The following is a 15,654-nucleotide window of genomic DNA, read 5'->3' as shown; positions in this document are numbered from 1 at the left end:
CATCCCCCTGCAAATCTAGTTTAAACCCCCCGGTGCAGTACTAGCAAACATTCGCGCAAGGATGTTAGCCCCCACCAGTTCAGGTGCAACCCGTCCCGTCGGTACAAGCCCCACCTTCCCTGGAACTGGGCCCAATTGTCCAGAAACATGAAGCCATCTTTCTTCCACAAACTCCTTAGCCACGTATTCAGCTGCATTAGCTTCCTGTTTTTGGCCTTACTAGTACGTGGCACGGGTTGCAATACTGAGATTGCAACCATGGAGGTCCTGTCCTTCATCTTTGCACCCAACTCCCTAAACGGCCGCAGGGGTGATTTACTCATTCTGTCTATTCCCTTTCCCCCTGCTAACAGTCACCCAGCTACCTGCCTCCTGACATTTCGGGGTAAATGTCTCCCTGTAACTCCTGTTTATTTCTGCCTTTGCCTCCCGAATGATCCGAAGTTTATCCAGCTCCAGCTCCAGTTCCATAACTCGGTTTGTCAGGAGCTGCAGCTGGATGCACCTTTTGCAGGGGTGGTCATCAGGCACATTTGTGCTCGCCCGGACTTCCCACACATTGCTAACTGAGCACTCGACTGCCCTAACTGCTGCCTCCATTACCTACTCCTAAAATAATTAGATTAATTAAAGGAGATTATCCGGCCTTACCTCACTGGGAGCAAGCTAGTCCTCAGCATCTGCTCGCCAAAGCCTCTGGAGCCAATGCCTTCCTACCCTGTCTCCCTCCACTACGTCCCCGGCTCTGTTAATCTGCTCGCTTTTTAAACTCTCCCGCTGCCTCACGGGCAGACTTTCACGCGCTTGCGCAGTCGTGCCCCGTTCAAGCAGCCGAAGTCATGCTTTGGAGATATGATGTGGTGGCCATTACAGAGACTTGGATGGCTCAGAGACAGGAATGGATACTTCAATTGCCGACCGTTAGATGTTTCAGAAATACGGGGGGGGGGGGGGTGCAAAAGAGGTGCGGGCGTGGCACTGTCGATCAGAGATAGTGACACAGCTGCAGGAAAGTTGGACACCATTGAGGAATTATCTCGGTGATTCTTAGGGTGAAGATTGGGAGCAGGAAAGGTTCAATAACTTTACTGGGTGTTTTTATATATATATATAGGCCGCCAAATTGTAACAAGAATATCGAGGAGCAGATAGGGAATCAAATCCTGTAAAGGTATGATAATAACAGAGTAGTCCCGATGGGAGATATTAATTTCCCAAATATCGATTGGCATTTCCCTAGAGCAAGAGGTTTAGATGGGTTGGAGTCTGTTAGGTGTGTTCAGGAAGGATTCTTGACACAATATGCAAATAAGCCTGCAGGACGAGAAGCTTCTTGATTTGTTATTGGAAAATTCCTGGTCAGGTGTTAGATCTCAGTGAGATCTCACTATGGAAAATGATTTTGGTGATCGTTGTGATGACTTGCAGCAGACTGAAAAGCTTGAGCACGTAGATATTAAAAAAGAGGATGTGCTGGAGATTTTGGAAAGCATCATTTGGATAAGTCGTTGGGACCCAATGAGATGTACCCAAGGCTACTCTGGAAGTAAGGGAGGAGGTTACTGAGACTTTGGCGATGATATCTTTGCATCATCAATGGGGACGGGCGAGGGTCCGGAGGATTGGTGGGTTGCGGATATTATTCCTTTATTCCAGAAAGGGGTTAGATGCAGCCCAGGAAATTCCAGACCAGCGATTTCTATCTCAGTGGTTGGTAAGTTGATGGAGAAGATCCTAAGAGGCAGGATTTATGCACATTTGGGGAGCTATAATATGTTTAGCAACAGACAGTATAACTTTGTCAAGGGCAGGACGTGTCTTATGAGCTTGACAGGAGCCCATGGAATTACGGGAAAGTTACATACGTACATAGAGCGTTGGCTGATTGGCAGGAAACAGAGAGTGTGAATAAAGGGATCCCATTCTGATCTGCTGCCGGTTACCTTTGGTGTTCAACAGGGCTCTGTGTTGTGGCCGCTACTTTTTACGATGCATAGCACCGATTTGGATTAGGTAATAGATTGCTCAAAGTTTGCTCATGATTCAAAATGGGTGGAGGGGCAGGTAGTGTTGAGGAAACAGAGAGTCTGCAGAGAGACGGATAGATTGCGAGAACGGGAAAAGAAGTGGCAAATGAAATACAATGTTGGAAGGTGCACGGTCATGCACTTTGGTAGAAGAAAGCTTGCACAGAGATTTAGGCCAGTTAGAAGAGGGTGCTGAACGATGGCAGATTGAGTTTAATGCTGATAAATGTGAGGAGCTACATTTTGGTAGGAATAATCCAAATAGGACAGACATGGGAAATGGTAGGGCATTGAAGAATGCAGTAGAACAGAGTGATCTAGGAATAATGGTGTATAGCTCCCTGAAGGTGGAATCTCATGTGGATAGGGTGGTGAAGAAAGCTTTTGGTATGATGACCTTTATAAATCAGACCATTGAGTATAGGAGTTGGGATGTAATGTTAAAATTGTACAAGGCATTGGTAAGGCCGAATTTGGAGTATTGTGTACAGTTCTGGTTACCGAATTATAGGAAAGATATCAACAAAATAGAGAGAGAGTACAGAGAAGGTTTACTAGAATGTTACCTGGGTTTTCAGCACCTAAGTTACAGGGAAAGGCTGATCAAGTTAGGTCTTTATTCTTTGGAGCGTAGAAGGTTGAGGGGAGACTTGATAGAGGTATTTAAAATTATGAGGGGGATAGATCGAGTTGACGTGGATAGGCTTTTTCCATTGAGAGTAGGGGAGATTCAAACAAGAGGACATGAGTTGAGAGTTAAGGGGCAAAAGTTTAAGGGTAACACGAGGGGAATTTCTTTACTCAGAGAGTGGTAGCTGTGTGGAAAGAGCTTCTAGCAGAAGTGGTAGAGGTAGGTTCGGTATTGTCATTTAAATTAAAATTCCATATGTATATAGACAGGAAAGGAAGAGAGGCTTATGGGCTGAGTGTGGGCCAGTGGGATAGGTGTGTGTAAGCGTCAGCACGGACTAGAAGGGCCGAGAGGGCCTTTTTCTCTGCTGTAATTGTTATGTGGTTATATGGTTAAATAAACGTGCAGAATATAATTTAAATCAGGAGAGAATTCAATATTCTGAGATTTAACTGGACTTGGGGGTCCTCGTGCTGGATACCCCTAATGTTAACCTTCAGGTTGAATCGGTGGTGAAGAATGCGAATGCAATGTTGACATTTATTTCTAGAGGAATAGAGTACAGGATCAAGGATGCTATGTTGAAGCTCTATAAGGCACCGGTAACACCTCACCTGGAGCACTGTGTGTAATTTTGCGCTCCTTATTTAAGAAAGGATGTTTGGACGTTGGACAGGGTTCAGAGAGGATTCACTAGAATGATTCCGGGAATGAGAGGGTTAACATATGAGGAACGTTTGACCGCTTTGGACTGTACTCATCGCAGTTTAAAAGAATGAGGGGGGGGGGGGAACTGATAGAAACATTTCTAATGTTAAAAGGCATGGACAGAGTTGATGTGGCAAAGTCGTTTCCCATGGTGGGGGAGTCCAGTACGAAAAGACATGACTTAAGGATTGAAGGGCGCCCATTCAGAACAGAGATGCGAAGATTTTATTTCATTATCCAGAGGGTGGTGAATCTGTGGAATTTGTTGCCACGGGCGGCAGTGGATTTCAAGTAATTGGGTGTATTTAAGGCAGAGATTGATAGTTATCTAAGTTGCCAGGGCATCAAAGGATAAGGTGAAAATGCGGGGGAGTAGTATTAAATGGGAGAATGGATCAGCTCATGATAAAATGGCGGAGCAGATTCGATGGGCCGGATGGCCGACTTCTGCTCCTTTGTCTTATGGATGCAAAACTGGGCTGAGAAGTGGTAGATTGCGTTCAACCCAGGTAAGTGCGAGGTGGTTCATTTGTGTAGGTTTAATATAATGGCAGAATATATTACTAATGGTAAACCTTGCAGTGTGGACGATCAGAGGGATCTTGGAGTCCGAGTCCATCAGACACTCAGAGCGGCTGCGCAGTTTGACTCTGTGTTTAAGAATACGATGCAGTGGTAATCATCAACCGTGCAATTGAGTTCAAAAGCGAGAGGTAATGTTACAGCCCTATAGTAAACCGGTCAGACATTCCCCCCCCCCCTTTGGAAAACTGTTCTCAGTTCTGGTCAACACACTACAAGGATAATGTGGAATCTATAGAAATGGTGCAAGGGAGCTTTACAAGGATTTTGCCTGGGTTAGGGCGGGTGCCGTTTAGTAATAGTTTCAGTGAACTAACAGTTCTCTCCTTGCAGCGACGGAGGATGTGAGGTGACCTGAAAGAGGTGTATAAATGATGAGAGGCATTGATCGTGTGGATAGTTAGAGACAACGCCACCAACATTACTCTCTTCGGCAAGGTTATTCACAGCTCCCTGTACATTATCATGCAAACCGCCATATAGCTGAACGCAATCAAACTGCTCAGAGGTGTTCGCGGGTTCCACATCATCCTCCAGTGTAGTCTGCAAACTGGACTTGTCAAAAGCCTTGTTAAATTCCATGAAAGTCACATCTACTATTCGTGCGTGATCTACCTTCCCCGGTCAAATCAGACCGACAACTCTCCCTGGGTCTCACGCCATCTGATAACTCCCTCCCCTTCGATGTTCCACGCTCCCAATCTCCTCCGCTGTTTCCCTCTCTCACCACTCCAGTTCATGTCCGTCTCTCCCAACCTTCCATCTCCCAGGGTGTCTACCATCTGGGATATTCTTAATGGACATGTCTATGTTTATTACACATACCAATGCAAAAAATAGCTCCTACACAATCAAATCAGCCGGTCATCTCTCCCTGGGTCCCACATCATTACTCCCGAAGGATTTACCCTGTTTTACCGATTTGGACTGTAAAAGAATCCATCCCGGGGTCAAACAGAAATAAAGACACAGACATCGGTGTACGGTTAAACCTTGAATAGGTGATCACGTTGTCTTACGACTCCGCCAGTGTCAGGTTATGTCTTAAATTTATACAGTGAATTTTGGGCAATAGCCAACAGCCAAAAATATTCAGTGAGCGATTTCAAGAAGCACTTGTTAGATATCAGACAGTCTACGAATGCTTCTGGTCGGTGTACAAAATTAGAACTGCACGTCTGCAGTCAGTTCCTCTTTTACCAAAACAGTGTTTGACAAAAGTTAACATTACCTCATTCTTGGTATGAAATGCTGCTAGCTTTTGTCAGCTCGCACAAGCAAGGCAGCCTCTGCATCTTATCATGTGACCTTCATGAACTCAATCTTCAGCCAGTACAGCTTGGTAAAAGCTTTTGCTTTTTTCACTTTCAGACAAAGTAACTTATCATGAGAACGTAGGATTTAGAAGCAAAACTAGACCATTCGTCTCATTTAGTCTGCTGCACCATTTCATAGTGCCTGATGCGATTTACCTCTCAGCCTCAATCCCCTCCCTTCTTCCAGTATTCCTTCAAGCCCAGACCAATCAAGAACCTCTGCCATAAACATTAAAAAAAATGAAAGCTTTGGCCTCCACGGCGGCCGGTGGCAAATAAATCCACAGATTCACCACACTCTGGCTAAATTAATTTCTCCTTGTCTCTGTTCTAAAAGGACGCGCCGCTCTTCTAAGTCTTTGCCCTCTGGTCTTCGACTCCCCCACCATATAATCTATCCGCTCCACACCCACTCGATCAAGAAATTTAAAGATTCAATAGATTTCAATGGAGTCTCCCTTCTTCCTTCTAAATTCCAGTGAGTGCAGGCCTAGAGATATCTACCACTTCTCATATGACGCCCTTCAATCATGGAATCATGTTTGTGAACCTTGTTTGAACCCTCTCCACTTTGAGCAACATATTTCTAAGATAAGAGGCCCAAAACTGTTCACAATACTCCACGTGAGGTCTCACCAGTGCTTTATAAAGTCTCAGCATCACATCTTTCCTTTTATATTCGAGTCGGAATGCTGACATGCATTTGCCCTCCTCACCACAGACTCAACCTGAGAAGGTTACATCATCGGCACAACATTGTGGGCTGAGGGGCCGGGAATGTGCTGTAGATTTCTATGTTCAACCTGCAAATTAAACTTTGGGGAATCCCCACAAGGACTTTAAAGTCCACTTGAATCTCTGATTTGTTTTGTGTTTTCTCTCCATTTATAAAATATTCAACCCTTTTAATTTGTCCTTAAGATTGACCAAACATCTTTCAACACAGCGGTACATCTGCCATTTCTTTGCCTTGTCTAAGCACTTCTGTAGCCCGTCTACTTCCTCAAACCTACCTGCCCCTCCACTTACCCTCATACCGTCTGTAAACTGTGGAGCCATGTTCATGGAGCTACATACACGGACAGTAAGATCCCTCTGCTCATCGACACTGTATTGTCTTTAATAGTGTGCTCTATCTTTCTATTTGTCTGGGTTGAACTCATCTGCCATTTCTCCAACCTCATCTGCAAGAGATTTCAGCAGAGCAGCAATTGCTTTCGTTTCTAGGAAAAGATGAGGAAGGTGCAGGACATGTGTATTCCAAAAAATGAAGAAGTACTCAGTAGTCAAGAAGTATTCGATTTTGGACAAAAAGGGAACTCAAAGGTCTTGTAAAAGCTAAAGAAAGAGCTTACAAGAAAATAGAAAATAGTGGGAATGCAATCATCGGTTCGGCTCGCGTCTTCATCCGGGTGATGGTAGCCCCCGGACCGAGATACTTTCGAAATCTCGTTTGGGTGGATGCTGTACGATGTTTACAAACAGTACACAATATGAGAATAAACGATTCAGCTTTAAATTTGTATTTTGACTATATGGTTAGTAAAGCAACATAAAAAATAAGGAAGGGGCACATTCTTATGAAACAGTCTGATAGTCCAACGGTGGGGCTCACAGTGTCGTCCATTTGTTCCCGTCGACCTCTCCCGAGCGTAGGCAACCCTCGGATCCACTCTCCTCAGACCGCTCCGTCCAGCGGTCATAGAAACATAGAAACTCAGAATGCCTAGATCACAGTACAGGCCCTTCGGCCGACAAACTGTGTGAACATGTCCTTACCTCCGAACCATCCAGCCCTTTTACAGATTGGACTTCCAAATTACCTGGGTTTGAAAATAGCTCTCTATTTTCCTGAGCTCCATGTACCTGTCCAGGAGACTGTTAAAAGTGTCTGTCCTGTCGGGCTCCACCACCGTGTCCGGCAGCGCATTACGCGCACTGACCACTCTCTCCGAACAAAATAAAATTACCCCTGACATTCCCTCTGTACCTGCTTCTAAGCAGCTTTAAACTGTGCCCTCTAGAGCTATCCATTTCACCCCTGGGGGAAAAAAAGGCCTCTGACTATCCAATCGATCAATGCCATCATCATCTTATACACCTTATCAGGTCATCTCTCATTCTCCGTCGCTCTAAGGAAAAGATGGCCGTGTTTACTCAACTTATTCACATAGGGCAGGCTCTGCAATCCAGGCAACATCCTTGTAAATCTCCTCTGTACCCTCTCCACGTCTTTCCTGTATAGAGGCGGCCAGAACTGAGCACAGTATTTCCGATGGGGTCTGACCAAGGTCCTTTATAGCTGCAACATTACCTCTCGGCTCCTAAACTCAATCTTACGCTTGATGAAGACCAATGCCCCATATCCTACCTTAACCAAAGAGACAACCTGCGCCGCAGCGTTGACTGTCCTATGGACTCGGACCCCAAGATCCCTCTGACCCCCACACTGTCGAGAACATTACCATTACTACTATCTTCTGTACTACCAATATGAACAAACTCCCACTTACCTGGGTTGAACTCCATCTGCCACTTCTCAGCCGACTTTTGCATCCTATGAATGTCCTGCAGTAAGCTCTGACTGACGTCAAAATTGGGGGTATCTACAACAGCCCCAACCCTTCTATCAACCGAATTTTAAGAAACCACACTTCCACATTCTCATCCAGGTCATTTATAAAATCAGGAAGAGTATGGGTCCCAGAACAGATCCCTGAGGAACTCCACTGTTCACCGGCCTCCATGCCGAATATGACCCGTCCACAACCTCTCTTTGCCTTCTGTGGGCAATCCAGTTCTGGATCCACCAAGCAATGTCTCCTTGGGCCATCTTTCTCCTTACATGGGATAAATTACCAAATGCTCGGTGAAATCAATATACACTACATCTACTGCGCTACATTCATCATTTCTTTTCAGTCACATCCCGATAAATATTCAATCAGTCTCGGAAGGCACGACCTGCCTTTCACAAATCCTTATGACTTACTGATCAGATTAATCATATTATGCCTCTACAATTGTTCATAAATCCAGCCTCTCAGGATCTTTTCCGTCAACTTACCAACCACTGAAGTACGATTCATTGGTCTGTAAGTTCCTGGGCTATCTCTCCTCCCTTTCAAAAATAAAGGAACAGCATCCGCAACCCTCCAATCCTCCGGAATCTCTCCCGTCCCCATTCATGGTACAAATATCATCGTCAGAGGCACAGCAATCTCCTCGCTCGGATCGCACAGTAGCCTGGTCGTCCTTTCCAGGTGACCCACGCAACCTGATGCTTTCTAAAAGCGACGGCATATCGTCTTTATTAATATCTACATGGTCATGCTTTTCACTCCGCTCTATGTCACCCTGACAATCGGCAGAATCCTTTACCCTAGTGAATACTGAAGCAAAGTATTCATTATGTACCTCTGCTATCTCCTCCGGTTCCATACACATTCTTCCACTTTCACACTTGATTCGTCCTAATCGCTCAAGACTTATCCACTTGTTCTTCACATACTTATAGAATGACCTGAGATTTACATTAATCCTATCCTCCAAAGCATTCTTATAGTCCCTTCTGGCTCTCGTAATTTCTTTCTTAAGCTCCTTCCTGCTAGCTGTATAATCTTTTAGATCTTTGTCATCAAGTAGTGTTTTGAACCTCTCGTAAAGCCTTCTTTTCTTCTTCATTAGATGTATAGTAGCCTTTGTACACGACGGTTCCTGTACCATTCCAACCTTTCCCTTTCTCATTGGAACGCACCTATGCAGAACTCTACGCAAATACGCCCTGAACAGACAAGTGTGAGGCATTGCACTTTGGAAGGAAAAAACGAGTTAGAACTTACAAGGTAAATGGTAGGGTACTGCGGAATGCAGTAGAACAGAGGGATCCAGGAATGCAGACAGAAAATTTCCTATAAGTGGCAACAAATGTCGATAGGTTAGTATAGAGAGTTTTTGGTATATAAAACTTTATAAATCAAAGTTTTGATATATGGCCTTTATAAATCAATGTATTGAGTATCGGAGTTGGAATGTTATGATGATGTTGTATAAGACATTGGCGAGGCCGAATTTGGAGTGTTGTGTGCATCATTCGTCACCGAATTACATCAACGATATTAAATAAGATTGAAAAAGTGCAGAGAAGGTTTACAAGGATGTTGCCGGGACTTGAGAAACAGAGTTTCAGAAAAAGGTTGAGTAGGTTAATACTTCATTCCCTGGAGCGTAGGAGAATGGGAGACTTGATAGAGGTGTAGAAAATTATCATGGGTATAGATAGAGTGAATGCAAGCAGGCTTTTTCCACCTAGGCTAGGGGAGAAGAAAAACAGAGGGCATGGGTTAAGGGTGAAGGGGGGGAAAGTTTAAAGGCAACATTGGGGGGGGGGACTTCTTCACACAGAGAGTGGGGGGAGTGTGGAATGCGTTGCCAGATGAAGTGGTAAATGCGGGCTCACTTTTAACATTTAAGAAAAACTTGGACAGGTACATGGATGAGAGGTGTATGGAGGGATATGGCCCAGTTGCAGATCAGAGGGACAAGGCAGAAAAATGGTTCGGCACAGCGAAGAAGAACCAGAAGGCCTGTTTCTATGCTGTAATGTTCTGTGGTTCTATGATTCTATTAGTCCCCCTCCAGTTCAGTTGCAACCCGTCCCGTCTGAACAGGTTCCACATTCCCTGGAACAATGCCCAATTTTCCAGAAACAGGAAGCCCTTCCTCCTGCACTAACTCCTTAGGCATGTATTTAGCTGCATTATCTTCCTATTTATAGCCTCACTCGCACGTAGCACGGTTCGCAATACTGAGATTGCTACCGTAGAGTTTCTGTCCCTCAACTTTGCACTAAACTCCTTAGACTATCTTTGCAGGACCTCGCCCTCCTTCCTATTCACGTCTTTGGTCCACGACATGTCCAGCACACAGGCCTGCTCTACTTCGACCTCATCCTGATCAAGATCCTTTTCCCTTGTGAATACTGAAGCTAAGTATTCATTTAGGAACTCCCCAACCTCCTCCGCTTCAAGGCACATTTTCCCTCTTTATCCTTTAGCGGTCCCACCTTCGTTCTTCTCATCCTCTTATTCTTCACGTACGCATAGTACGCCTTGGGGTTCTCCTTAATCCTACATGCCAAGTCTTCATGCCCCCTTCGAGCTGTCCTAACTCCTTCCTTTAGGCTCCATGGTGGCGACCCTATATTTCTCATAAGCCTCCCCTATTTCCTGCTTCTTATATCTCACATATGCTTCCTTTTTCCTCTTGAAGAGTTGCCTCACATGTTTCGTCAGCCACGGTTCCCTTTTCCTACCATTTTCCCCTTGCCTCAGTGGGACAAACCTATCCTGAACTCAGCTCAAGTGGTCCCTAAACTTCTCCCACATTACTTTTGTGCTTTCCACTTTGAACATCTGGTTCCCATTTACTCTAGCTAGATCCTGCCTCATCCCTTCAAAGTTATCCCTTCTCCAGTTAAGCACTTTACCATTTCGTCTGATTTTATCCCTCTCCATAGCTATGCTGAAGCTAAAGGAGCTGTGGACAGTCTCACCAAAATGCTCCCCCACCAAGTGGTCTGTCACCTGACCAGGTTCATTAACCAGAACTAGATCCAGTATAGCCTCTCCTCTCGTCGACTGGTCCACATACTGTGCCAGGAATTCTCTTGAACACACCTGACCAATTCAGCTCCATCTATTCCCCTGCACTCAGGAGGTGCCAGTCAATATGAGGGAAGTTGAAATCACCCATAACTGCTACCCCGTATTTCCTGTTCCAATCTAAAATCTGCCTATTCATCTGTCATCGGTGTCCCGAGGGCTATTTGGGGGCCCATAGACTACTCCCAGCACAGTGATTGATCCCTTCCTATTTCCGACTTCCACCCAGACTGACTCAGTGGACACTCCTTCTGCAGTGTCCTCCCTCTCTATAGCCGTGATACTATCCCTGACCAGCAATGCCACTCCCCAACCCTTTTCTGCTCCCATACTATTCTTTTTAAAACACCTGAACCCCGGGACCTGCACCATCGAATCTTGCCCTTCCTCCAACCAAGTTTCAGTAACGGCCACAACATCGTAGTTCCACGTACGACTCCATGCTCCAGGTTCATTCTCCTTGTTCCTAATAATCCTAACATTGAAATAGACAAATTTGAACCCCTTTAACTGGCTACAATTATGTTTTGTCCCCTGTCTATCCTTCCTCATCAACTCAGAACTCATAGCATCATGCCCTTGTCCTTCTACCTTAATCCCTGCACTCACATTCTGACTCCCACTCCCATGCCAAAGTAGTTGAAACCCTCCCGAACAGCTCTATCAAACCTGCCAGGATATTGGTCCCCCTGGGATTCAAGTGCAACCCGTCCTTTTTGTATAGATCACACCCGCCACAAAAGAGGTCCCAATGATCCAGAAATCTGAATCCCTGCCCCCTGCTCCAAACCCTCAGCCAAGCAGTTATCCTCCACCTCATTCTATTCCTATTCTCACTGTCGCGTGGCACAGGTAGCAATCCCGAAATTACTACCTTTGAGGTCCTGCTTTTCAACTTCCTTCCTAACTCCCTATAGTCTTCTTTCTGGACCTCTTCCCTTTTTCTACCTATGTCATTGATACCAATATGTACCAAGACCTCTGGCTGTTCTCCCTCCCACTGCAGGATACCTACGGCGTGATCAGAAACATCACGGACCCTGGCACCAGGGAGGCAAACTACCACCTGGGTTTCTTTCCTGCGTCCACAGAATCGCTTGTCTGATCCCCTGACTACAGAGTCCCCTATCACTACCACCTTCCTTTTTTTTCCCCCTACCTTTCTGAGCCACAGGGTCAGACTCTGTGTCAGAGTCGCGACCACTGTCGCTTCCCCCAGGTAGGCTGCGCCCCCCCCCCGCAACAGTACTCAAACAGGAGTCCTTATTGTCAAGTGGTACATATACAGGGGTACTCTCTAGTACCATACCCTTCCCCTTTTCTCTCCTGATTGTGACCCATTTCTCAGTCCCCCGTGGCCGCGGCGTATCCACCTGTCTCTAACTCCTCTCTATCAACACCTGACTCTCCCTGACCAGACGAAGGTCATCGAGCTGGATCTGCAGTTCCTTAACACGGTCCCTTAGGAGTTGCATCTCGATGCACCGGGTGCAGATATGGCCGTCCGGGACGCCGGGAGACGCCAGGACTTCCCACATATGACACCGACCACAGAAAACTGGTATCACACACATACTACCTCCTTTTGCAATGAACAAGTGCCTCACCTCGTCCCGTTACCGCCGGGGCCCGTGGACCCAAAACACTTTCATTCTTCTGCCTTATATTATATTATATTATATCATATCATTACGAGAGACACAGGGAGAGTAGATAACTGATGTATTAGTCCTGAGCGGCGGAGACTGATGGGGAGGGGAGATACAGGGAGACCAGACAGCCGGTGTATTAGTCTGGAGCGGCGGAGACTGAGGTGGGAGGAGAATCAGGTCTATATCATTATGAGAGATGCAGGGAGTCCAGACAGACGGGGTATTTCTTGGGAACGGCGGAGACTGAGGGGGGAGGAGATGCATGTCTATATCATTATGAGAGACACAGGGAGACCAGACAGACGGTATATTAGTCTAGAGCGGCGGAGACTGAGGGGGGAGGAGATACAGGTCTATATCATTATGAGAGACACAGCGAGACCAGACAGACGGTATATTAGTCTAGAGCGGCAAAGACTGAGGTGGGAGATGATACAACCTATATCATTATGAGAGATACAGGGAGACCAGACAGACGGTGTATTTCTCTAGAGCGGTGACAGGCAGGAGCGTGTATAGGCATTGGAGGGAGATGGATATTGCTTAGGCAGAAAGGACTTCACTGCTTTCACTAAAATTCACTAAAATTTCACTAAAAAGGACTTCACTGACTTCACTAAAATTGTGGCCGAAGGGCCTGTTCGTTTCCGTAATTTCCCTTCACTGCTCTTCAGGAGAGGAGATACTGATTTGATCTCGGAGAGTGTTTATAGCAGGGGTGGACATGATCAGGGAAAAGGACGATTAACAAAGTCAAGGAACGATTTTTCCGCAGACGACATGGGAAGTGAACGACCCGCAAGGAGAGACCGATTGGACTCAAGCATACGGCTAATCTGTGTTTTAACAGCGGCCCTCATTATCACGGGTATCTGCTGGAGAATTCATGGTGAGTTTCACACCGGTCGGAACGACCAAACTGCAGAGAATAAAAATGGCCACTGTAACAGCGACACATTCCCAACATTACCCCGAAACACCCTTCATTGTGATACCAAGACACCCTTCACTGTGGTACTGACGGGACGCTTACAATGACTACGACACATCCCTCACCGTGACCCCGACACAACCCCCATCAACACATCGCTCAATGAAACGCAACTGACAACCATAGAACATTACAGCACAGAAACAGGCGTTTCGGCCCTTCCTGGCTGTGCTGAAACATTTCTACTGTCTAGTCTCACTGTCCTCCCCCAGACCATATCTCTGCATGTTCCTTTCATCGATGTACCTATCCAAGTTTTGTCTTAATTGATAAAAGTGAGACTTCATTCACCACTTCAAATGTAAGCTCATTCCAGACTCCCACCACTCTCTGTGTGAAGAAGCCCCCACTAATGTGCCCTTTAAATGTTTCCCCCTTCACTATTAACCCATGCCGTTTGTTTCTTTTTTTTCTCCCCTAACCTCAGAGGAAAAAACCTGCTTGCATTCACTCTATCTATACACACCGTAATTTTATAAACCTCTTTCAAATCTCCCCTCATTCTTCTGCGCTCCAGGTAATAAAGTCCTAACGTATCCAACCTTTCTCTGTAACTCAGCTTCTCAAATCCCGGTAACATCCTTGTAAACATTCTGTGCACTCTTTTAAATTTATTAACATCCTTCCTCTAATTTGGTGACCATAACTGCACACAATACTCTAAATTCGACCTCATCAATGTCTTATAAAACGTCGCCATGACATTTCAACTCCTATCCACAGTCCTTTGATTTATCAAGGCCAATGTGCCGAAATCTCTGTTTACGTCACTATCTACCTGTGACGCAACTTTTAGGGAATTATGTATCTCTATTCCCGGGATCCCTCTGTTCTGCTGCTCTCCTCAGTGCTCTACCATTTACCTTATATGTTCTACCCTGGTTTATCCATCCAAGATGCAATACCTCACACCTGTCTGCATTAAACTCAATCTTATATTTGCAATATTATTTTTCCAACTGGTCCAAATCACTCTGAAAGCTTTTAAAATCTTCCTCACTGTCCACTACACCTCCACTCTTTGTATCATCAGCAAATTAGCTGATCCAATTCACCACATTATCATCCAGATCATTGTTATAGATGACAAATAATACTGGACACAGCACTGTTCCCTGTAGCACACCACTAGTCACAAGCCTCTACTGAGAGAAGCAATCCTTCACTTCCAGTATCTGACTTCCCCCATTGAGCCAATGTCTAATCCAATTTACTACCTCACCATGTATACCTAGCGACTGAAACTTCCTAACTAACCTCTCATGTGGGACCTTGTCAAAGGCCTTACTGAAGTCCATGTAGACAACATCCACTGCCTTCCGTTCATCCACTTTCCTGATAACCTCCTCGAAAAACTCTAATAGATTGGTTAAACCTGATCCACCACACACAGAACCATGTTGACTCTCCCTGATAAGTTCCTGTCTGTTGATCCTATCTCTTAGTACTCCTTCCAATAAGTTACATCCGACTGACGTCAAACATACCGGCCTATAATTTCCCGGATTTCATTTAGAACTGTTTCTAAATAACGGAACAGCATGAGCTACCCTCCAATCCTCCGGCACTCACCCGTGGATGCCAACATTTTCAATATATCTGCCACGGCCCCTGCAATTTTAACAATAGTCTCTTTCAAGGTCAGAGGGAATACTTTGTCCAGTCATGGGGATTTATCGACTCTGATTGCCTCAAGACAGCAAGCACATCCTCCTCTGCATCTTTGTTGGCTCCGTGACCTCACTACTTGTTTGCCTTATTTCCATGTACTCCTTGCTAGTTCCTTAGTAAATACAGTTGCTAAAAAAAAATCTTCCCCATTTCATTTGGTTCCATACATTGCCGACAACTCCGTTCTTCAAGAGGACCAATTTTATCTCTTACTATCCTTTAGCTCTTAATATACCTGCAGAAGCTCTTTGGAGTGTCTTTTACCCTGACTGCCAAAGCAACCTCGTGTCTTCTTTTAGCCCTCCAGATTTCTTAAGTATTTTCTTGCACTTTTTATACTCCTAAAGCACCTTATATGCTGGGTTTCCCATAACTCTCATATCTCTCTCTCTTCTCCTTTATCAGGTTTCCAA

This window comes from Hemitrygon akajei, unplaced genomic scaffold (genome assembly GCF_048418815.1).
Source record: "Hemitrygon akajei unplaced genomic scaffold, sHemAka1.3 Scf000042, whole genome shotgun sequence".
NCBI classification, from domain to species: Eukaryota; Metazoa; Chordata; class Chondrichthyes; order Myliobatiformes; family Dasyatidae; genus Hemitrygon; species Hemitrygon akajei.
The sequence above is the reverse complement of the archived record's forward strand: the minus strand, read 5'-3'. Positions refer to the sequence as shown.